At 34.0% G+C, this 23,853-nt stretch overlaps 1 protein-coding gene and 1 long non-coding RNA gene across 14 annotated transcripts in view; one reads left to right on the forward strand and one right to left on the reverse strand.

The window, feature by feature from the left end:
- CCDC102B (coiled-coil domain containing 102B) overlaps positions 1–23,853 on the reverse strand; it is a 320,660-nt gene that overhangs the window by 225,898 nt on the left and 70,909 nt on the right. The window contains exon 1 of one of the 12 annotated variants that reach the window (XM_059140067.1): positions 3,967–4,086. The exons of the other annotated variants lie outside the window; for them this stretch is intronic. The gene's annotated coding sequence lies outside the window, so the exon portion shown is untranslated. Of the gene's footprint in view, positions 1–3,966; positions 4,087–23,853 lie in introns of those variants that run through there. 12 annotated transcript variants of the gene reach the window in all.
- On the forward strand, positions 3,159–10,914 carry LOC131811468 (uncharacterized). Of its 2 annotated transcripts, XR_009345951.1 has the most exons (3): positions 3,284–3,642; positions 3,985–4,082; positions 9,107–10,914. It is a non-coding gene; the product is annotated as an uncharacterized LOC131811468 (long non-coding RNA). The 2 variants fall into 2 exon arrangements; XR_009345950.1 differs by lacking the exon at positions 3,985–4,082 and having other exon boundaries at positions 3,159–3,642.

The following is a 23,853-nucleotide window of genomic DNA, read 5'->3' on the forward strand; positions in this document are numbered from 1 at the left end:
CTTGAAGCTCTTATAATGCTTTGCCTGCCAATTACCAATTTAGGTTCAGATCACTTAGAATTTCTTGGAGGATATAACATAATTTAACTATTCTTATGTAGAACTTAGGGTATCAATCAGGTTCGAGCAAGTTCGTTTTAAAATATTCCTGAAATATCTCACCAGTGCACAAATACTGAGACATAAAGATATTTTATCGAAGATTTGAGTTTATAGCTTAAATATGTTTCTTCTAATGATATATACAAAACCTATGTTACTTATTACCTATTTGCATGGAAGCCTGACACTTGTTAAATTCCTTGGCATTTCCTAATATTTATGTTTAAATTTCAAGGCTTTGGTGAACAAAACCACAAATGATCCCAATTTTCTCATGCAATCTAATCCAACTTAATAGTGACAAATAAACGAAAATATCTGTTGAGAACTACGCCAAAAATAAAATTAGTATTAGCTGTGGAACTATAAAGCCCTGTTGAATCTGATTTTCATATAAGAATAATCTTTCTACTATTTCCAGGTGGCCAACAGAGTGCACGTCTTATTGAAAAGAGCTTTGAAAAAAATGTGGTCATGTCGAAGATCCTACCACTTTCCAAAGCTGGACAGGTGACCCTGAACCTGGAATATGCATCACCATATAAGGATCATTTTGTATAATTTCATAAAAATTAATGAATGAGAGGAAAATGTAACTTTGCCCATAAATATTAGTTAAAAATAAAAATTCCAAAGAGCAAATAGCCAATCATGATTATTATTAATTTATAATGTGAAAGTGAATTACCCTATAAAATAATTCCTATCACAGTTCCACAACAAACCAGGCAGTGCTAAAAGAGAGCGGTTATGCTTTCTTTTGTTATTTAAAAATGATTTATTTGTTAAAATTATAAATTTTCTTTAATATTGGATCCATCAACATTTTCTAATATTTCTGTCCATTTCAGGGTTTAAAACCACCAACTATTCCAGTTTTCCTATGCATTTCCTAAGCAAAATTCCTACATCATTTATCCCATTCACACTTGCTCCTAAAGAATGTATGAGGCAAACTCAGAAATTCTTCATAGATCTGGTTACACTTTGCACTGAACAAGAGAAAGCCCTTTCCTGTCAATATGACTCAGTAATATTTTCTCACACCCATCTGATGGAATGTGCATAGCTGCCAACCACTCCGTGTTAGCTGACTGGAAAGTTTTCACAGGCTTAGTAATGAAGTTTGGAGAATACAGTCCAACTGATTGTCATGTTTATTGCTGAAATGCAGTTATAAAATTTTTTAATAAAAAAACCTATTCTTAAAGTCTGTTTCATTTCCCCAATTGTACATTCTTTACATTAATAATCCAAATTGGCTAAAATGTATCCCACATCAAAAGGCTAACAGAAAAAACTGGAATCAGAAGCAGAAATGTTATAATGCATGTAGACTTTTACGAGCCATACCTATGCAAAATATTTCTGAATACTTAGCTGCATTTACTCTACTTCTGACTAAAGCAAACCAATATTCATATAAAATCATGCAAGACAGTATTTGTTAAGCTTTATATCTTAATGTACGACTTGGAATTTGATTTTCAGGGTAAAGAGCTATGACCATATTGGGTGGTAGAGATTAAAATTCATCCTTTGAATTATAAATCAGATCAAAGAAGTCTTTAAAAAGCTCAAATCCCCCAAATCACAAGACTTCTGATTCATCAAAAGTTATAGGGAACATCAAGAAGAGATGGGGAAGGTAATTTTTTTTTTCTGGATAAGACCACATCTTAGAAACCCAGACTCCAGAGTTTAAGAGGCAATTTGGAAGCCCTCAAATTTGTAGCTACTCCCCATCAAGGGCTACTGAGGGCCTAGTATCCAAAATATTTGCCAGAGTCATCTTCAGAAGTTTCAAATATACCCCCCAAGAAGTTGTGTAAGTCTTTTTTTTTTTTTTTTTTAAGATTTTATTTATTTATTTGAGAGAGAGAGCATGCACAAGAGCAGGGTTGGGAGGCATAGCATGAGGGGCTGTTGCAGGGCTGGATCCCAGGCCCCGAGCTGAAGGCAGCCACTTAACCAACTGAGCCACCCTGCTGTCCTGTCATCCTTGTCTTGATGGTTGAGTAAAGCAATGTTTTAAATATAGAAATTAGTATTTGTTTATTCAGTTTAATCATTAGACAGTGCCATGATAAAACACATATAACTTGCCCTAAGGAGCAACAGAGAATTCTGCAAATAGTTACTAACATAGTAAAGGTTAGTTACCTATTGCTGCTGTTGCAAACTATCACAAACTTAATGGCTGAAAGCAACACAGATTTATTACCTCACACTTCGGAAGTTCAGATGCTCAAACTAAATCTCTAAAATCAAAGTGTGGGCAGGGCTGGTTTCTTCTAAGGTCTCTAAGGGGAGGATCGTTTCCTGGCCCTTTTCAGCCCCTAGAGGCCCCTTACCTTCCTTGGCTCATGGTCCCTTCATCAGACCGCTCCAACTCTTTATTCCCATCATCATTTTCCCTATAGCCATGCTATTTTCTTCTCTTCTCCTGTAAGGACCTTTGCAATTATATTGACCCCATTCGGATAATCCAGGATAATCTCCCCATCTCAGAAGGCTTAATTTAGCCACACCTGTAAAATCTCTTCTACCATGTGAGGTAACAGATTACAGGTTCCAGATATTAAGATGGGGACATCTCTGGGCGCCAAGTGGTCTTGCTCAGCCTACATCAGTAATACAGTGGAAGAGAGACTGGATTTTGAAACCATATAAATATGACATCAAGTTCTTTCCATAATTTGCTTATTTCTTGCTTTGTGATTTACCATCCTGTGGCCTTAGAAACTTAATTTATGTGTGAGTTTCTTCATCTATACAATGGGGATATTAATAGCTTTGCCATGGTTGTTTCAAGGGCACCTCATGAATTTTCCCTCTGTATGGGTCACTTCCCTCAGCAACTGACTGCACCATCACCACCTTCTCCATGAAGGAATGCCCGTTTCTCTGCTCCTATGACAAGAAACAGTTTGTCTCACGTGTTATTTGCACTGCTTTCATTTCCTCACACCCCATTCTTTCATCCACCCCTTTTAATTGCAAATCTGTACCTTCCACTCCACAGAAATCCCACTTGTCAAGATCACAGATGACTTTAGGAGACACAAATTGGATATTCATTTTTTTACCCTTGCCTAATGTGACCTCAACAATGTTCACAACAACTGAAAATTCCTTGCTCTTTAAACACTTGTCACATTTTTTCCTTATCACACACGCTTCTCAGTATTCCCTTATCTCCTCCTCCTTGGCCTCCTCCGTTTCTCCCTCTGCTCCTCTCCAGACACTGGAGAGTCCGACGCTTGCTCAGATGAAATAGAACGTCTTTGCCATTGAATGTCAAGTTGTGATCTCCAGTCCCTTCACCTCTCCTGAGCTGCAGACACATAGTGACTCTGTACTTCCACTTGGACATCCTAAGAAATCTCCACATCAACCTAACATACAAAATTGAACTTCTGCTCCCCAGCTGCAGCAGATTTGTTTTCTTTCCATTGTTAACATCCCAGCAAATGGTGCCACCATCCATCTAACAGCTGAAGTAAAAAACCTTGTTTCTCTATGACTCACATTTTGTCGGTAAGTTCTATTACCTCATTTCTTCAAATAACTTCCTAGACCCATGTATTTCTTTCCAGTTTCACTGTATCTATCCTGTGGAAATCACCAGCACCCCTTCCAGCATTACTGCTTCTGATGCCTACTAATACTTCTGTCTAGTTAATATGCAGAAGTCTAAAATTTTTAAAAAATTTAATAAAATTACATTACGGTGTCATTACAACTTGCTAACACCTGCTACAATGAGAAGAAAGTGAAAACACCGAATCACAGTCTGCTCCACAGGATCTGCCACCAACCTTACTTCTGGGCCTTGATTCCTATCTCCCATCCTTTTCTTACCTTCCCTTTCTCCTCCAGTCATGCTGACTTTCCTCCTGTTCTTTGAAGAGACCATGTTCATTCCTGCCTTAGGATCCTGTGGGTGGAATGCTCTTCCCTCCGATCTTTGGATTCAGGTATGTTCCCCTTTTCTGAATATTTCAAGTTTGAGAGACACTGAAGGTTCAAATGAAGAGGATGAAATGCCACCCGTATAATTAAAGCACAGCCTCCAGATGTAGTAACTCTACATTTATAGACTGTCTCCCCTTTTAAAACACTTTTAGTGTACAATTTGCCTGATGCTTACTGAAATTCCATTAGGTAGGTATGGGTGCCTGCGTCAAGGTTAGAGTAACATGACTAGTAAGTGGCAGCGACAGGACTTGATTCAGAAGTTTCATCTCAAAATTCAGAGCTATTGCCACTATACCAATTTGTTTCTTGTACAAATGTTCAAGATAAACATCAGTATCCTGACAGAAACACAGAAAAGTGTGTGATCTCAATGCCCCCTGATTTATGGAGAGTGAGGGTCAAGGAGAAGAATTTAGTTTCAAATCATCAAACCATCCAGAGGGCTATGGAATGTAGTAGCCAATGCCACCTACTTGTGTTTGTTATACAAGGAAAATCCAAAGGCCAGGAGGACTGGATTCAGAGGAAAATAGTGGTACCAACACTCATGTTGGTTCTAATGTTCTTAGCCTCAGAACAAGAGATTCTTTTGGAGTCCAGCTTTCCTCTATGGACAAACATTAAATTCCTTGTTCAAAAGAGGGAAATTTTTTTAAAAAGGCTCAGTACCCTTAATGTGCCTTCCCGTCACCTCAAAAAACATATACCATTCACATATGTGTGTATGTATATACACACACTTATAAATATATATACACACAGTACACATATATATATTTTAATTAGGTTGCATATGATTTTAATATTATTATTTAGCAGACTGAGCTAAATTTTTGTGTATATTTAGGAAAGTCAGCAGTACTTGTAGAAAATAATTCCTCCACGTCAAATGACTTTTCTTTAAATAATTTTTTTTTAAGATTTTATTTGACAGAAAGAGACACAGCAAGAGAGGGAACACAAGCAGGGAGAGTGGGAGAGGGAGAAGCAGGCTTCCTGCTGAGCAGGGAGCCTGATGCGGGGCTCACTCCCAGGACCCTGGGATTATGACCTGAGCAGAAGGCATCTGATGCTTAATGACTGAGTCACCCAGGCACCCTCACATTTCTGTTAAATCCATTTTTACTACAATTATATACAGCAAATGAAGACTTGAGACAAAATCATAGTTATTCTCCATGTATTGTAATATGAACTTCTATGTTCCATTATTGTTCCAAGAATCATGTCACATGCTTATATACTTTTTTAGATGTCAAAAAATATATCTGCATGGATTATCAAGTTCTCAGACCATAGATTGCAGACCATAAGTTAATATGATGCTCTACTGCAGACCATAAATTAATAATCACTAGCATATATGAAGATTATATTTCTACACTATATTTCTACTTTATATTTACATTTATGCTATATTATATTATATATACTATATATTTATACTACATTATATTTATAATCATACCTGCATGTTTATGCTAGGACAGAAAAAAAGCACTGCCTATATTTAAACTCTAGACATTTAGAAACTGACAGATATGGTTGAGTATATGAAGATATGCAGTTAAATATTGTTCATTGAAAATTCACTCTCATTAAACAGTAAATAGTAAGATAAAGAAATTTTAAAGAATTATTAAAAATATTAATGCTTTTCCCAAATAAAGTACAATTTAAGAAAATTTATTGACTATGAGTTAATATTAACTAGAATTATTTATCTTGTCTTACACAGAGTAATCTTCAACTCTGTACTTTTTATGTTTAGAATGAAAATGAGAAAACATCTTGGTATTGTTCAGAACCTGCACAATATGGATGTATGTTGAATTCCAAACTTAAATTTTTGGTTTGTGACTTAGTCTAATCTTGCCAAAAGATCCCTGAAAGAAGTAGCTCAGGAGAATTCTTGGACACCAAATATAAAAAAGAAAAGAAAAAAAAAAACAGCCTAACATATTAAATTATAAACATATGGATGGAATTTCCTTTAAATTACACTTGAGTCTAACCCTTAAGGGTAAAGAATTTAACAAAATACATTTGAGGTTTCCATAATACAAAACATTTGAGAAGTTAGGGAATTCAACTACCCCAAAGACAGATGAGATCTTTACTCTAATACTGAATAAAAAGAACCTTCTCTCCTATTTTGGAATACTTTACTCTAAAATATCAATCTTTACTAAGCATCTTTGTAATAAACAGTAATGAATCCATATATTAGATAGCTAAGATGTTTTTTTAAAAATCCGTTTTTATATTCTGGAGCTAGAAAAACTGAGAAATCAAGAGAAAAGCAAAATTAAAAATGAATATATTTAAAAACAGCAATTTTCCCATAATTTGTCTTATCGTTTCTCACCTAACCTAGAGCAATCTGTTTCAGATGATTATGCTTTTGACTGTTAAGTATCTCATGGTATGTGAGTACCTAGAAACAGTGAAGATTTAAATATTACAAAGGAAATCAGGTACTTTTTATTATCCTCAAAAAAAGCATATTTTTAAAAATACTGCTTACCAATGTATATAAAATAATAACAATTTTCAATGTTGAAAATATAGATAAAATATTAAGGTAGCAAAAGCTGCATAGAAAGAATATTTTCATTTAATTTTAAAGCAATTATGATTGCAGTAAAAATATGTAAACTTTTAAGAGTGATTTTATCTAGATTATGTGATTACACTTTTCTTCTTTATAATTCTTTATGATGCTTTCCAATATATACAGCATAGTTTTTCATATATGCAAATATGCATATGTGTGCATGTGTATATATATATATGTATATATATATATATCACTCAAATGACAATTCAATAATACACAAAACAGAGACTTTGAATTAAATTCTAAATTTAAATATATTTGCATCCAAATGGCTCAACAGATGGCAGAGCTGGAGCACACTGGAAAAACCATCAGAAGGACCATAAATAATAGCGAGACTGTGTAGCTTTTAGATATTGTAAGGCAATGATGCATCACAGGTATATTTGGTGACAAGAAAACATACTACAATGTATGGAATGAATTCTGCAGAAATAAAAAGAGGCTAAGCCAAATGTAAATCTGCTCTAATTCCTAAATTCTCTTTTGGGATTAGAACGTTCTACTAGAGTACTTCCCATGAAACCAGTACTGGTTAAGACACTGAGGTGGAGGCAATGTGTCATAAGTATGGTTATGTATGTATGTGTCAGTATTTCAGACATTCACAGCATGTGTGGATTTCCAACCTCACCACTGAGAACTTACGTAGACCACACTTTCATTTTTGCTTCATTAATAGTAGCCATTTTATTTCCTGATCATGACTGACTGATTCTCAATCTCTCTCTCCCTTCTTCTCAATCTCTCAGTATCTCCCCCCCCCCATACAATTACATTGGGAGGTTTTAATTCATTTCAATAGCAAGACTAAAACTTGTGAGAATCTAAATTTGTTTATAGCTGAATTCATTATTGAGAAGATTACAGATTCACATGCAGTTGTAGGAAAGAATACCAAAATATCCCATGTATTCTTCAGCCAGTTTCCCCCAATAATAACATTTTCCAAAACTATAACAGAATGTCTCAAACAGGATATTGAAATCAATAAAGTTCACTGACCTTAATAATATATTCCCAATTTAATATGGACTTGTTTGGTTTGTCCATTTTGTTCCATACAATTTTATCATATGTATAGTTTTATGTATCCAGCACCACAGTCAAGACAGTACACATAATCTTCATGTTCCCCCGCCCTGTCTCCAGTCCCTGGAAACCATTAGATTGTCTCCAAGTCTAAAAGTTTCTCTTTTCTAAAATGTTATAGAAATTGAATAATCCACCATGTAATTTTTGGGGACTGGCTCTTTCATTCACTCAGCATAGCATTCTGGAGATCATCCAAGTTGTTGCATATATGAACAGTCCACTTTTTGGTTTTTGTTTTTATCGTGAGGAGAATCCCACCACATTGTCTGTTTAACCTGCTAACCTGTGGAAGGACATCTGAGCTGTTTTCAGGTTGTGACTATTATTAAAAAAAAAAAAAAAAAAGACTATGAACATTGGTATATGTGTTCTTGCATGAACATAAGTTTTCACTTCTCTAGAATAAATGTCCATGAGTTTTACTGCCAAGTCCTATAGTAAATGCATATTTAGTTTTATATGGAACTGCCAGTCTGTTTTCTAGGAAAAAAAAAAAAAAACATACTATTTTACTTTCTCATCTTCTCCAGCATTTAGTGTTGTCACTTAAAAAAAAAAAAAAAATCAGACATTCTGATTGTGGTTCTAATTTACATTTTCCTGATAGGTAAGAATACCTTTGTCATGTGTTTACATACTCCATGTATACTTCAGTGAAATGACTTTTCATGTCTTTGACCATTTCCTAAATGTACTTTTTGTATTTATTGTTTGGTTTTCAGAGACACAGTCTTTTGTCAGAAATGTAGGAATATGTATCTTTTCTTTCCATTCCCTTAACATGGTCTTTCACATACCAACAGTTTCTTTAATTTAGAAACTATCCAATTTATCATTATGTCTTTATGGATTTTGCTCTGGGATCCAATCGAAGAATTCCTTACCTAGACCTGGATCCTGAAGATTTTCTCCTACATTTTCATTTCAAAAGTTGTATAGTGTAATGTTTTATCATTAAGTCAATGACTCATTTTGAGTGTCTTTTTGTATCACCATATAAGGTTTAAGACATGATTGTTTCCTGTGTATAGAGGTCCAACTGCTCCAACACCTTCTGTTTCCTTTACTGAATTTCTTTTATATCTTTGTAAAAAATGACATAACTCTATTTAACTAGGTCTGTTTCTGAACTGTCCACTCTGTTTCATTAACTTATGTGCTATCACAACCCTTCTGCAAGTATCACAGTATCTTGATTACTGCTCTATATAGTAAAACTTACTATCTGGTGAGACCATTCCTCCCATTTTATTCTTTGTCAAGATTGCCTTAGCTATTCTAGAACTTGTGCATTTCTCTATATTTTAGAATAAGCTCATCTACAGCAAAGGAAACAGTTAACAAAACCAAAAGACAACTGACAGAATGGGAGAAGATATTTGCAAACGACATTATCAGATAAAGGGCTAGTGTCCAAAATCTATAAAGAACTTAGCAAACTCAACACCCAAAGAACAAATAATCCAATCAAGAAATGGGCAGAGGACATGAACAGACATTTCTACAAAGAAGACATCCAGATGGCCAACAGACACCTGAAAAAGTATTCCACATCACTCAGCATCAGAGAAATACAAATCAAAACCATAATGAGATACCACCTCATACCAGTCAGAATGGCTAAAGTTAACCAGTCAGAAAATGACAGATGCTGGCGAGGATGCAGAGAAAGGGGAACCCTCCTACACTGTTGGTGGGAATGTAAGCTGGTGCAACCACTCTGGAAAACAGCATGGAGGTTCCTCAAAAAGTTGAAAATAGAACTACCCTATGACCCAGCAATTGCACTACTGGGTATTTACCCTAAAGATACAAATGTAATGATCCAAAGGGGCACGTGTGCCCAACTGTTTATAGCAGAAATGTCTACAATAGCCAAACTATGGACAGAACCTAGATGTCCATGAACATATGAATGGATAAAGAAGACGTGGTATATATACACAATGGAATACTATGCAGCCATCAAAAGAAATGAAATCTTGCCATTTGCGATGACATGGATGGAACTAGAGGGTATCATGCTTAGTGAAATAAGTCAATTGGAGAAAGACAACTATCATATGATCTCCCTAATATGAGGAAGTGGAGATGCAACTTGGGGGGGGGGGGTTGGGAGGTAGGAAAAGAATAAATGAAACAAGATGGGATCGAGAGGGAGACCAACCATAAGTGACTCTTAATCTCACAAAACAAACTGAGGGTTGCTGGGGGGAGAAGGGGAGGGAGAGGGGGGTAGGGTTATGGACATTGGGGAGAGTATGTGCTATGGTGAGTGCTGTGAAGTGTGTAAACCTGGTGATTCACAGACCTGTACCCCTGGGGATAAAAATACATTATATGGTTATAAAATTTTTAAAAAAAAATTAAAAAAAAAAGAAAAAGCTCATATATGTGCATACACAAAAATTATTGTGGTTTTGATAGGAATTGAATATAACCTATATGTCAATTTAGGGAGATACAGTGTATTTACATGAACACAGTATGCTTGCCCTATTTAGTTCTTCCTTGAATTCTTCCATCAGCATTTTGCAATTATCAGCTTATAAGGCTTGTACAGGTCTAGTTAAGTTGCATTTTCTTTGGAATGAATATAATGATTTTTTTTTCTTTTTTTCTTTTCTATGTACTTAGTGTACAGAAATAAAATTGATTTTTTGTGTGTGGTGGTCTTATATCCTGCAACCTTGCTGAACTCATTTATTCTTGGAGTTTTGTTGGAAGATTCCTTGGGATTTTTCTATGTTCATGTCATAGATGTTCATGTCATCTATAAATGGGGATAGTTGTATAATTTCCTTTTTGATCTAAGTGCTCATTATTTATTTTTCTTGCATTATGGCAGTGGCTGGCACTTCCAAGTTAATGTTAAATAAGAATGGTGAAAACAGACATTCTTGTCATGTTCCCAATCTTAGGGGAAAATAGTCTTTCCATATTAAGTATGATGATAACTGCATTTTTTTCCAGATGATTTATTGCCAGTTGAGGCATTCCTCTCCATTCCTAGCTTGCTGAGAGTTTTTATCATGAATGAGTGCTGAACTATACCTTTTTATATATCAATGCTTTTTTTATGTCAATTCATGTGATTAAATGACTTTTATTATTTCTCTTGTTGAGTTAAATTATATTGATTTATCCTCAAATGTTGAACCAGCCTTGTAAACCTGAAATAAGTTCCTCTTTGTCATGGTGTGTCGCTCTCGGCCCGCAAGAACGACCCGCAGATGAGGTGAGTGGCAAACTTCTTTTATTACTAATGCTAATGTACTAATGCTAATGGCGGCCGCACCGCACCAAGCACTTACAGCAGTATTTATCCACGAAGTTCACCCGTTCTCGCCCCCCTATTTGGCCAATCATAACGCCGTGCACGCAATGTCCTTGTGGACCCTTATGTAACCATACAGGACTCTATTGTTCTCTAGCGGTGATCATGCGTTTATCTCTTGGCTCCTGGAGCTGTGTGCGTCAGCCACGAGCGCACCCACATCCTCCTAAACCAATCATTCTCAGTTCCTCAATCTTCAGGCACTCCCGTCTACGTGACTCCTTGCATCTGCTGGATGGCTCTCCACAATGGTGTATAGTTGTTTATATTTTAAATTCCTCATGTTAAGATTCTGTTGAAGATTTTTACGCAAGTTTGTGCAAGGTATTGGTCTGTAGTTTTCTTTTTTTAGCACTGTCTTTGTCAGGCTTCAGAAAACAAATTGGGAAATAGGCCGTCTTTAATTTTTAGGAAGAGTATGTTAATACTTAAAATACTTAGTAGTGCTATGGTCTGAATGTTTGTGACTACCTCCCAATCTCCCATTGCCCAAATAACATATGTTGAAAGCCTAATACCTGATATGATGGTATTAAGAAGTGGAGTCTTTGCACAGTGCTTTGGTGATGAAGATGGAACCTCATGAATGGGATTAGTGACTTTATAAAAGAGGCCCTGGAGAGCGTGCCTGTCCCTCCCACATGTGAGGACACAGTGAGAAGGTACAAGCTATGAACCAGGAAGAAGGCCCTTGCCAAAATGTGACCACACTGGTACCCTGTTCATGGACTTCCCAGACTCCAAAACTATAAGAAATAGGTTTCTGTTGTTTATTACCTACCCATTTTGTGACATTTTGTTCCAGCAGCCTGAATAGATTAAAACAGATAGAATCCTTCAGTGAAGCCAAATGGGTGTGCCAATTTCATTTTTTTAAGAGTTTTAATTATAAATTTAAATTTATTTAATATTTGTAAGACAAATTACTGTTTCATTTTGGTTGATTTTGATAGCTATGTTTTTCAAGGAATTGGTCCATTTCTCCTAGACTGCTAATTTATGATCATAAAGATGTTCATAATATTCACCTGTTTTCCTAGTAGCTGCATGATTTATAGTGATTTCTCTATTATAAGCTGACATCATCAATGGTGATTTATTTCTACTCTCTTTTTCTATATCTAATGAATAGATATTCATTAACTATTCTTTTTTGAAGCATCAACTTTGTTTTCACTGATTTTTCTCTACTATTTTCCAGTTTTGAATTTCATTGATCTCTGCTCTTAGCTTTATTATTTCCGTCTTTCTTTTTTTTTTTAATTTTAAGATTTTATTTATTTATTCAACAGAGAGAGACACAGTGAGAGAGAGAGAGACAGACAGACAGACAGACAGCAGGGGCAGTGGAACAGGGAGAAGTAGGCTTCCCAATGAGCAGAGAGCCTGACACAAGACTTGATCCCAGGACCCTGGGATCATGACCTGAGCCAAAGGCAGAAGCTTAATGACTGAGCCACCCAAGGTGCCTCATCCTTCCTTCTTCTTTATTTGGGTATATTTTGTCTTCTTTTCCTAATTTCTTAAGTAGGAGTTTACTGTTTTCAGGCTTTTCCTTGTTTCTAATGTAAGAATTTAGTGCTACAGATTTTGTTCTTTGCATTCCTTTAGTTGTCTCCTAAATATTTGATATGCTATAATTTTATTTCATTGTTATGTATAATTTTTATTTCCTTTGAGAATTCTTCATTGACCCAGGCATTATTTAGACATGTTCTATTTAATTCTTTACTTCTTTAGAAATACAACTATTGTTTATTTCTGGTTGATTCCATTATGATAAGAGAACATACCCTGCATAATTTTCATTGTTTCGGTATTAAAGGCTGTTTTGGCCTAGGACACTGTTTGTCTTGGCACAGATTCCATGGCACTTGAAAGCACATGTATTCTACAGTTTGGGGGTAGAATGTTCTGTATGTGACAATTAGATCATTTTGGTTGACTGCATTACTCAGATCTCTATCTTCACAGAGTTTTGGTCTTGTTTCCTAGACTCATTAGTTAGCTTATAAGTTGCTGTGAGGAGTTGTTGAAGTTTCCAGCCATAATTTCACCATTCAGCTCCACCAGGTTTTGCTTCATGCAATTAAAAATTATATTACTTTGTTGCGTACTCATTTAGGATCATTATGTGTTCCTTGTGGATTGATCTTTTTATCATGAAATGTTCCTCTTGGTCTGTAAATCTGTGGTGTTTTTGTTTTGTTTCACTCTAAGTAACTTCTCTGATATTAATATAGACACTCTAGCTTTCATTTTAACAAATCAGAGAGAGAGAGATGAACAATGAGAGATTATGGATCCCAGGAAACAAACAGCGTTTGGGGGGCAGGGGGAGGATGGAATAACAGGGTGATGGGTACTAAGGAGGGAATGTGTTGTGATGAGCACGGGGTATTATATACAACTAGTGAATCACTGAACATCACATCAAAAACTAATGATGTACTATACAGTAGCTAACTGAACATAAATTTTAAAAAATGCTTGCATGGTGCATTTTTTTTGATTTTTAAATTTCAACTTCTGTATGTCATTGAGTTTGAAATGAGTTTCTTGTTAATTGCATATACTTTGCTCATTTAAAAAAAATTTTATTAAATTTTTTATTTATTATTCAAGTTTTTATTTAAATTCTAGTTGGTTAACAATACAATATAATATTAGTTTCAGGAGTAGAATTTAGTGATTTATCATTCACTTACCACACCTGGTATTCATCAAAAGCACACTCCTTAATAGCCATCGCCGATTTAACCCATCCCCCACCTGCCTCCTCTCCAGTGACCCTCAGTTTGTTCTCTATAGTTAAGGGTTTCTTTATGGTTTTCTACCTCTCTAGTTTTTGTTTGTTTTGTTTGTTCTTTTGTTTCATCCACCCTGCTAATCTCTGTCTTTTAATTGGTGAAATTATGCCATTTACATTTAAGATAATTACTGATATGCTAGAGCTTATATTGGCCATATTACTATGTTTTCTGTTTCCCTTACTTCATTCATTTTTGTCACACTTTTTTCTTTTCCTTTCATGCAGATCACTTGAGCATTTTTAAAGATATTGTCTGCCTGATACACTTAAAAAGTTTTTGAGTGTATCGCTTTGTATAGTTTTCAAACTTGTTGCCCGGGGAATTAAAATATACAAATGTGACATCAGAGTCAATTGAAATCAATATTTCACCACTTTGAGTGAAATGAGGAAAACTTACTTCCTTATAGGTGCTTGTACCTGCTCCATTCTTAAATATCACTTTCTTTAATATAAGATAGTTCTGTGATTCTTCTTTCAATTATCAAATGTGATTTATAAAATTTATGAGGATAAAATATTCTATTATATGTAATCATATTTGTGGCATTTGATTGTCCTTGTATTCTGGTGTACCAAGATTCTTTCTTTTATCATTTTATTTCTGTTTGAAGAACTTCTTTTAAGGGTAGTTTCTCTTCAACTGGTCTCTATATTTCCCTTTATTTCCTGAAGAGTCATTTCACCAGATATATGATTTTTAGTTCTTTTCTTTCACCACTTGAAAATGTGCCACATCCTTGTGGAAATAATGTGAACATTATAGCATATAATTTTTTTCATTTTAACTCTTATCCTTAGATTTCAGTTATAGATAGTGGCTAAGTAATGATGTGATCATTTTGGGTATTGCTAATAAAAAATAAATGCCAATAAAAAGCAAGATTAGGGCCGTGACTTCAAGCCACATAACTATGTTTTGTTCTATGGCTTCAAAGGATTCCTAAAGCCTAGGAAATTGGGTAGAACGGTAAGAAAAACAGTTCAGAATGTTTCCTCCCAATGTACATATCAAGTTTTTACATTATTATAAAAAGAGTATAGTGGGCACATCTCTACAATGTCCTCCAGTTATCCCCAACTTTTAGTATTCACAACCTTGTGTAATTCCCTCCTGTTCATTGAGGCTGGCCCTAGTGATCGGCTTCTAGTGAATATGACATTGCCAGAATGAAAAGCATCATTTCTGAAGTTAGGTTATGAAAAGAGTGTGACTTCCATCTTGGCAGCACTCTGTCAACTGCCCTTTTGGTGATCACTCTGATGAAGCCAAGAGCCATTTCATAAGCTGTCCTGTAGAGAGGCTCAGGAACTAAGTCAAGAAACTAACAGCTTATAAAAAATTAAATCCTGCCCACACTATTCTGAGGAAACTTGGAAGCACATCCACCCCAAGTTGAGCCTAAAGATCACTCTAGCCCTGGTAGACACTTTCATTACATCCCCTTCAGACACCCAACTAAGCCACACCTGGATTCCTAACCCACACAAACTGTGAGACAATAAATACTGTTTTAAACCACTAAATGCTGGTATAATTTGTTGTGCAGCAAAACAGAAAGGCAGCATATGACTACAAAAAAGCACTTCCTCAAATTATCAATTATCATTGCTATCCATCACAATTTACTCCAACCTCACACAAAAGTGTCAATACTTAAGAAATAAATTGTTAAAACTGACCAATTAAAGTCAGGCTAACTGACTTTACTAAAGTGATTATAAAATGAGGGAATCAGAAACAGTAAATCTCAATCCAAAATGCCAATCATAGGATTAAAGTAAGTCAATTTTATGGTGTAGCTTCAGATGATCTTAAAATGTAAAGAGCACACACACTAAAGATACATTCTATTCAGGGAATCAAATGTATGAAATATTACATTATCTTGTTTAATTTACTTGTGTTGACCTAAGGTAAAACTAGCTGGTCTTTTTGAAGCTTATCACAAAGGACAGGTACTCACGCCATTAGTCTATAGGAAGAACATTATGAGACTAATCCAAAAAGGAAGAAAGGCATCACAGACCAAGCAAACGAGATGTGTAATCAGGAGGATGGCCACAAATGAACATAATTACCTTTTATTGTTTTTGCTTATTTTATTTAAGCTGATTGAAATCCCAAAACAATTTTAGAGTCTACAGACAGCTTCCATTTATTAGTAATTTCTCTAAAATTCTGATATTGGTTTGACAGCAGAGAAAAGTTTCTTTACAAATTACTTTAAAATAACTAAAAGACTGAAGTTTTCACCAAAAAAATGTTAATTTTCAGAAAAATCTATTTTTTGCCTCTGCTGACATCTGGGAAATAAAAAACCAACAAGGGAAAAATATTCTGGGTTTTCACTGGTATAAGTTGGCCCTTTGAAGGGTAATAGTATCAGGAAATATAAACTGACATGAAACAATGCCTTTAATAACTTAAAAAGTAAATAGAGTACAGATTTACTTTCCTAAAATGTTTCTCAAGAGCACATGACTACCTATAATTAGGTAACTCAACAAATAGGATTTTTCTCTATAGCTATATATAAAAATGGGCATGCTCATTTGTACATTTTGACATTCTAATAAATGCTAAATTTATTAAAAAGAAATTTTACAATTAAAATCAAGATATTGTTTTGCTTTTGAAAAATGAAAATTGCTCTACAAATTATTTAGACTTCTTCTTTCCCATTTTTCAATGCAAATTACAATAGTATAAGAAAAGCTGTCCATGCAAATAGCTAGCACCTTATTTAAGTTTAGTAGTGCTTATTTTGAACACAAAGTGGCATTGAAATCTGATTTTTAGTTTTATGAATTGAAATCAATTTGAGGATAACATGTATTTTCAGTGCTTAACAACTAATATATTTTGTAATATTTATCATCTTTGATATAAGAATAATTTCTGTAAATCAGATGATGATAAACTGAAGAGTTTGGTATCTATAGTGAAATCCAGAGACAGAGTGAGAGCAATTATCAAACATTTTCTTAAGCATTTCACATATTTGAGTCTTTTCACTTTTCACCATAACCCAAATAGTATATTTGATTGTATTTATCTTTCTATGCCCATTTTCTACTTATTCCGAGTGCAGATGTAGATGTGTGAGAGTGGGTCTATGTACGACAGACAAATTCCTCAGAAAAAACTGTTCTAACTTTTTAATGTTACAGATAAATTTTATTAATTGTAACTGCACAGTCTCTGGTCTAACAGAAAAGATTTCCAAGTATTTATAATACCACTTTAGTCTGGCTCTTCTCTACTATTAGAGTGACAATGTGCACATGCTAGTATTTTCATTTTCCTGGCTACTGTTCTTTCACTTAAATCTATTTCAGGAATGTAATTAGAAATCATATTTTAAAATTCCTTATTTCAAACAAAGATATCAGTTTGATACATTAAACATTAATCCGTTTACATCTGTAAAATTTCTGTTTTAAACAATAAAAAATTCCATTGTTGTTAGAAAACTTCTAAAGCAATTCCTGTGACATTTAGAATGGGCTCTGATTTCACAGTTTTACAAGTTACTAGTTTAAAGTGAAACTTGACAGTGTATTTAACAAAACCTCCAAATTCATTTATGTTCCAAAAAGAATAATACAAATCTTGCAACTATTTGGCTGTTGTCACCTAAGGGAATTCTGAAATTATTTTTAGATATTTTATTTTATATTTACTTAAAGTTACATTACATAATATTTATACTCTTTATTCAAAATGACATACTGGGTATTTTAATTTTTTTAAATTAATTTAACTTACTAGTTAAATACTATTGATACTTTCCCTAAGAAATAATTTTTAAATAAAGAACTTTGCTCAAAAACTAATGATGACTAACATAACATAATAAAATTTTAATAACATAATAACACAATAAAATTTAAAAAATTTAAAATAAAGTGGGAGTTAACAAAAAATAAAAACAAAAGTAAGAAAGGTAAATTATGCATAATAAGAGGTCTGGGGTAAATATTAGCAAAATACTGTAAGTGGTTTCTAAATGGTAGAAAAATGGGTAATTCCTTTTAGTTCATCTGCATGTCCTACATTTTCTACAATAAATATATATGATATCCAAAAACAAAAACAAAAACTTTGTGGGGTACTGGGTGACTCAAGTTCATTAAGCAGCCGATTCTTGATTTCTGCTAGGTCATGATCTCAGGGTCCTGGGATTGAGCCCCAGGATGGGCTCTGTGCTCCGTGCGGAGTCTGCTTCAGGATTCTCCCTCTTCCCCATCCCTGATGTTCTCTCTTTTTAAAATAAATAAATAAATCTTAAAAAAAAAAAAGACCTTTCCAACAAATTGTGCATATCATCTTGTTGCCTGTTTGGCATGCCTTTGTACTGCATTAGCTAATTTCCAGTGTAATCACAGTTAATATAACATATAAATACCATATTTAGGAAATTTAAGACAGAAAAAAGTATATAAAATGCAACTACCTAGAAAATACAAACACTGATAAAAAAAAGGTAGGAGAAATGACTACACCGAATTTAAGAAAGGCAGCAAGTATTTATTTTAGTCATTGCTATTAAGAGCCCAGTGAGGCTCATTTATTGTCAGTGTTTTCCTTTCTTGACTTAAATATGCAGTTTTTATGCCAGATATTCAGTTACAGTGAAGGACATGAATTTGCTCCTGGATTACCAAACTCCTTTACTTTGGGAAATCTGCTACAAAACATGGAAAATAAAGCACACTTGACCAACAGTTATTCTCAGTAGCAGCATTCTAACCACAAGAATTAGATGTCAGTTCAAGTAAGAGAAGGTGAATTAACTGATCAATTTCTGACTGTTAGCTTCCTTAGGAAGCCTCCAAAAGCCTCCACTTACTGCGAATTCTGAACTTGTACCCTTTCTTCAGAAATGTTTAACAGAGTTTGGTCCATGTTTTAAAATTATTTGATTGCTCTCTGTAATTACCATTAAGCTGTGAGCTCAGTGTGAGTAAGGACCATGTTTGTTTTCACTCATCATTCCATCCCCAGGGGCCAGGTCAGTGTGTGAGTTAAAGTAAACATTAAGCAAATATTTGTGGTTGAATGAAAGAGTAAATGAATGAGAGATATTTAAAAGTGTCTCTAGAATCCAGCAAAGATTATTTATAAAGAATTTATAAAGATAATATTTTCATATATAGAAATGATACTAATTTTTTACACTTCTAGATAAAAGACAATGAGTGAACACACCCCCATTAATTTTGTGAAGTCAAAACAACCATCATACCAAGACCTGACAAGAACTTTATGACAAATATTTCCCACTAACATCAATATAAAAACATACATAGACACATTAGCAAGAAAAACCTAGTGATTAAAAAGATTAATATATCATAAAGAAGTTGAATATATTCCAGGGACATAACTTTGGTTTAGCGTCTGCTTATCAACTACTGCAATTTATTTAATAAACCATGCTAATAAAATGGAGAAGAATTTCAATAAATAAGAGCATTTGATAAAATTCAAAGCAGTTTATGATTTAAAAACCAAAGCAAATCAAATACAAAAAGGAAAATATGTCATATGATAATAGTTATCCACAGAAAACCTAAAGCAATAATCCTTAAAAATATATTATTGAAAGCTTCTCCCCCAAATGGAAAACAGGAAAGGGGTACCTGCTATTACTACCACCCAGTATTATACAGTAAGTGAAAAGAAAATTAAACAGGAGTAGAAAGGAAGAAATAAAACTATACTGTAACAAGCTTGTAGTATGTAGTAAAAATTCAAATCAATTCACCTTTAGGACCAGTAAGTGAAATTAGAAACATTATTCAATATAAAGTCAACATACACAATCACATGTATTTCTATGTTCTAGAAACAAATACACATCAAATATAAAATTTTTAAAACAATGTCATTTTATAATTGCATTAAATATATCAAAATGGCTAGGGATATCACAGAAGATAGGTAAACATATGTTCTATAATCCACAATACATTATTGAAAGAAACTAAATAATATCTAAATAAATGAAGGGCTATTGTCATGATTATGGATTGGAAAGCTTAAGATTGAAAGATGACATTTCCCCAAATCGACCTACAGATTCAATGTAATCCCACTCAAAAACCAAGAAGATTGATTTGGTGGAAACTGGCAAGTCGATTCTACACATTCCTTTGTAAATGTCAATAGTGAAAAATGCCAAGAAAATGTTAAAGAAGAACAAAAGGAATTATATGACTGGATATGAAAACAATATAAAGCTACAATAATTAGAACAATGAAGTTTTGGCACAAGGAGAGACAAATAGACTAACGTAAGAGAACACAGTCCAAATACAGACCCTCATGTCAATGGTACCTGATTTATGACAGTTCAGTATGAGAAATTATTTTTCCTTTTTTCAACAAAGGGTGCTAGTCAACCATATATCCATATGGAACTAATTGCTATATCACACCATATAAAAAGTTCACTTCCATTAGAGAACTGACAAAAAAAAAAGTTAATTAAAAATCTCTCATTACCTTGTAGAAAGCAAACAGGATAACAAGCATTAGGGTGAATGTTTGTACACTGAACTTTATTAATAAACTAAGAATTTCTGTTCATGAGAAGATACTGTTCCCAAAATGTAAATGCAAACAACTGCATGGGAGAAGCCCTTGGCCATATGTATACCTACTACGGATTCAAGTCTAGGATGTATAAAGAATTATCAGAAATTTTCAAGAAAAATCTAACATGATTTTTTAATAACATGCCAGATATGTTTAAATATACTTCATGAAAGATGATCTTCAGTCACTAAACATATAAAATGTTCTTACATCATCAGTTATCAAGGGAATTCAATGTAAAGCCACTACCCATAAGAATTTTCACAGTAGCATTATTCCTAATAGCTCAAAACTAAAACTGTCCATTTTCCATAAACTAAAAATAGATACAGAAAGTTCATTATAGTCATGGATAGAAAACTGTAGAACAATAAAAATGGGTGCTCTGGCGCTGCAGAGTGATACATCTCCTATACATAATGATGAGTGAAAGGAGCTGGTACAAAATGATACCTTTTGGATGATCCCATTTATAACGAGTTCAAGAAGAGGCCAAGCTACTCTTCATGACAGAGATTGATAGTGTTTACCCTTAGTTAGAAAGGCTATGACTGGGAGAAGGCCTGAGGGAGGCTTCTAGAATGCTAACAAGGGTCTATTATTTGATCTGGGTGGTGGCTACATGGGTGTGTCCTTTTTAAAAATCCTTTGAGCAGCTATGTTCACAACCTGCTCACTTTACAGGAAGCCAACACTGATGAGCCTCATCATTTAGATAATAAGGAAACAGCCAGTTGCCAGGCTGTCTTTCCAAATACTACATCTACCCAGATTTCTAGCCCTGAAGAAGCTTTTGGATTAGGTGTCAGAATACACAGGATACAGGGAGTGTTATCACAATATGTTGTAGTGTGTATTCTAATGGACGCACAGGGACAGCACAGAAGAAGGGAAATTATCCCTCTGCTTGCGGTAGAGAAAAACGTATCAGTGTCTTTGGTCACAGGATGGGGAGAACACGGTGACACGACTAGCTCATGTAGCTCACAGCTGTCAGCAAACTGTAGATCAGCTCTGCTTGAAAGGAAATATATTCCCTGAAAGGACAATACCTCGCTTAAAAGAAATGATTCCCAATTAGTTGTACTGAAATAGTTTATTATGTGGATTTTGAATGGGCAGAAAACAAAAAAAAATCCAGTTAATTCACTGCTTAACTCAACAAAAAGCTTGATGAAATTTGTTCATATAATATAATTAAAATGTTTTCTTTCTCTACTCATGTCTCTTTAATGCAAGGAAACCTAACATAATATACTATTTGATTCATGCTTTACTTATGCAATCACCTAGATTAAATTCTCAGGATGTTTCTTTGTTACATGAAATCAAAGCTTATTAAAAGAGTTAAGTTGGGTTATCAGAATTTCATTACCAAATATCTCTCCTCTTAATGGAAATGACGGCTTGAGTCACAGTAAACAAATGGTTTGTAAGGCCCTTAAGTTTCATGACAAAAGAGCCAATTGTCCTGTTTCCCATAAACACCCACACACACAAAAACTATGATCATATGCTTGATAATGTCTCCATTTACCATTATCTTTCTTGCATTTATAAAAATGTTTAATTTAGATAGATAACCAACAAGATTATCTGGGCTTGCCTCAAAATAATGAGGACTAAAACAAATTGTAGTGGGGGGTGGGCATGGTAGGAGACAAACCCAACCACTTCTAACTTCTTTGAACATATTTCCATTTTCAAAAATTTGGGACACATAAAAAAAGAATAAAGAAAATTATTTTGCTCTTCAAATGCTTAAATTAAAATGGAAAAAAGAAAAAAGAAAGTAACTTGATATTTTGGAAGACTAGATTCAAATGTTGAATTCCACTTTCTCATTATATTTACAAAAGCCAGATCTACTTTTAAATTTCTAACAATCTTTGGCAGCATAAAAGATCTGACCTCAGAGTCTCAAGTCTCCCACTAAGTTCTGTTGCATAAAATCTAGAAAACAAACCAATATTCAAATTTCTACTATGCTTTAAAGTAATCTGCACAACTCAGAAGAACTCTCAAATATCGTAAGTCAATTAAACATTTCATAAAATAAAAAATCTGAAATTTTTAAAAAAAAGTAACATTTTAAAACAGCAGATATTCCTACAAGTTAAAAAAAATAAAATAAACTGAAGATAGTTTTTTTTTTTTTTTTTTTTTCCCCTAAACAGTGAATAAGAAAGTATTCTGATTACTTTGGGACTGTTCTAGCTTAAATACACTATCATAAGGTAAAACAACAGAGCAGGCAAGCACATCTTGTTACTATAACAAGTTAACTTGAATATAAAAGCATTTTCTTTCCCATATGTTATACCTCAACGTTAGTCAAACATCTCTGAACTATTTACTGCTGCTTTTAGCCATTATTCCTGATTTTACAATAGCTATTAGCTTTTTGAAGAAAACTTCTGTACTTTCTCTTGTTACTCCAAAAGGTGAGAAGAAATTGGAAGGAGGGTATCCTGCAAAGGAGGTTGATATAACCTCCCAACAGGTGTGAGATCTTGGAGAAGTCAACTTTTCCAGATAAGTCTGAACAATAAACATGGAGTGATGAGACCTACTTCATCAGTTTGCTTTGCGATTGCAATGCTGTACTACGTAGAGATCCAGGCACAGTGCTGACATTCGATAGGGTTAACTATTATGTTATGACTCTTTTTACTATATAAGATTCCCTTTCTGCATATCATGAATTTATGACTAAAACTAAAATATAGAATATAAAACCAATGTTCACACTTTTCTTATTACCAGTACCAAGTTTTCGGTGAAGATAGCAGATAAAATCCTGATAATCAGCTCTTTAAACAGTTTATTCTATTTTCTATCCCTCCTTTGGGCAATAAAATATCTGCTAAAATGAAATCGAGAAAAAATGAGATTAATACAACTTAGAAAGCAAAGCACTTAAGGAAAAAACAAAGAAGAAGATAGAGGAATGTAAACAAACCCACTTCCAAATTATCTGAAGCTATGGGAACCATGAAATGATACACTGAAATAAACAACTCAAACTGATGTTTCCTTGGTTCCTGTCCAAACAGGATGCACAATTCACATATAAAGGGCTCACATACATTAAAAGCAAAGCTGTTCTATTACTCTACTCTGGTCCTGTCATCAACTCTTAGCTTACACTTATAATATATGAGTTACACAGTCTTAAAAAGAACAGATTTTGTGCCTATAAAAGGATGTTGGTGTAGAAACTATTTGAAAACCCAAATACAGTTCAATTTAGTAATTTGTGTGTGTGTGTGTGTGTGTATGCACACACACACACGCAT

Source organism: Mustela lutreola, chromosome 11 (genome assembly GCF_030435805.1).
Source record: "Mustela lutreola isolate mMusLut2 chromosome 11, mMusLut2.pri, whole genome shotgun sequence".
In the NCBI taxonomy this organism is placed as follows: Eukaryota; Metazoa; Chordata; class Mammalia; order Carnivora; family Mustelidae; genus Mustela; species Mustela lutreola.